Genomic DNA, 2,269 nt, shown 5'->3' with positions numbered 1-2,269 from the left:
TGAGAGGGCCACCCCTCCCCCCAAGTTGATGGGCATTCCCATTCAAATGGTGTGGATGAACTGAGTCGTGTGATGGATTAAGCAGGGCAGGGCTTACCTGGCCCCCCCACAATATTTTATTCAAGTTGGCACCCTTGGCAGATGGGAGAGGTGGGAGTGAGGAGCTATGGGTTTCTTCTATCCACCCACCCTCTGAATCCTTGTCATGGGGGAATTCTGGTGTGTGGCTTACAGTATTTGTACAGCAGAAGCAGGGGGGTGCTGGAAGCCCAGTGCATCTGGTCTGGTTCTCACCCAGGTGGGAAACCTGCCTGCAGATTGTATAGCATGGACTGCAGGTGATTTAATGCTGCATTTTAAAAAAGTCATTGTTCCTTAAAAAACCTCAGTAACTAGCAGAGTGGAGAGGAGGCCAGGCTGCAACAGCCCACATGTTGACTGACCTCCTCAATGAGACCTGAACCCCAGTCAGCTGCAGGATATTTATAATGTTATATAGAATCCCTCCTCCCCATTTTCTTGCCTTCTTAATTTAATCCACATCCCTTTGCTTTATGGCTTCAGGGTTTTTGAACTGAGACAACAGCACTTTTGCCCGTGTAGCCAACTCATAAACATTTTTTACAGAACCACAAGGAGAGCCTGGGAGTCAAGAACTACTTGCTCCTATTAAGGAAATGAGGTGGGATTATTTAAAATAAGAGCTGGGTGGTGAGAAGAGGGAGAAGTCTGCATGTTGACACTTAAGGTAAAGGTAAAGGTACCCCTGCCCGTACGGGCCAGTCTTGACAGACTCTGGGGTTGTGCGCCCATCTCACTTAAGAGGCCAGGGGCCAGCGCTGTCCGGAGACACTTCCGGGTCACGTGGCCAGCGTGACATCGCTGCTCTGGCGAGCCAGAGCCGCACACGGAAACGCCGTTTACCTTCCCGCTGGTAAGCGGTCCCTATTTATCTACTTGCACCCGGAGGTGCTTTCGAACTGCTAGGTTGGCAGGCGCTGGGACCGAGCAGCGGGAGCGCACCCCGCCGCAGGGATTCGAACCGCCGACCTTTCGATCGGCAAGTCCTAGGCGCTGAGGCTTTAACCCACAGCGCCACCTGACACTTAGCTGGGCACAAACTCTGTCCCCTCACAGCACTTAGAGGGCATGGCAAGGAGATGCTCCTAGTGCAGGTTGCCCTGGAAACTTCTTGCTGCAGTTTTTTCAGGAAGCTTGTATTCTCTAAGGTTTGGAATGAGACGACTTGATGCCGCTTATTTCATGGAAGAGCTCAAACTGCACCCCCCCCCAATAAAGGCAGCAAGAGGAATCTGCTGCCCTTGCTCTGTGCCTGCTTGGTGCTGGGAATCAACAACAGAAAGGCGGTGGCTGGTAGTAGCATTCAAGAAGAAGAAAGGTGACTTTTCTTCTTCCAGTGGGCTCAAATAGAAGTCTGCTCTGCCTCACTCTACTCTCTCTCTTTCTCTCTCTTATTTTGGGTGGGACTTGATTGTCTTGTGGCTTCCCGCCCTTCTATTTTCGCACAGCTGATATTTTTAAAAATCTCCACGTTTCTTGTTTCCATAACAACAAAACTGCTCTGCTACTAAGTGGGCTCATTCCCCAAAGAAGGGGGATGGGGGGTGTGAGGGAATTTGACCTTTGGACACAATCAGAGGCAAGGCACAAAGTAGTTCTGGTACAGTGTTCAGGATGTCGTGGTCAAGGTATTTTGGTAACGAAGGTAGATGAGCCCAAGAGCAACCTCCTCTTCAGTAAGTGAGCACGGGTCCAAGTCACCAGCGAATTCTCCTGCAAAATCTCAGTTGAAGTGAATGAGAACTCTTCCTGCAGCTCAATTAATTTCAGTCTTGCGGCCTTTTCAGGAGAGCTTCTAGTACGGGGGGAATAACTGTGTGAGTCTGTTGCAGCAAAAATAACTTCAGAGTTTTGTGTCACCTTAAAGATGAACAAATTTATTATAGCAAAAGTTTATTGGACTCCAGTTCAATACAGCTATGCCATAATAATACTTGTTCATATTTAAGGTGTCACAATATTTGGTGCAAGCAAGAGTTTTCGGTGGATTAGGCCCCTCAAGGCAGTCTTTCGGTCAGCCAGCTAGACTTCATGTCACCTAAGATGCTGCCTTGGCTCATCATAGACACCATCTTTTAATGTCTGTGTAATGGGTTTTTACACTTTGTAAATGGCTTGTCTGCCTTTTTTTAACATTAAGCAACACATACATTATTATTTTTAAAAATCTCCTTCTCTTTAAGGGCAT

Source organism: Podarcis melisellensis (assembly GCF_964234715.1).
Source record: "Podarcis melisellensis genome assembly, chromosome: 17".
Taxonomy (NCBI): Eukaryota; Metazoa; Chordata; class Lepidosauria; order Squamata; family Lacertidae; genus Podarcis; species Podarcis melisellensis.
The sequence above is the reverse complement of the archived record's forward strand: the minus strand, read 5'-3'. Positions refer to the sequence as shown.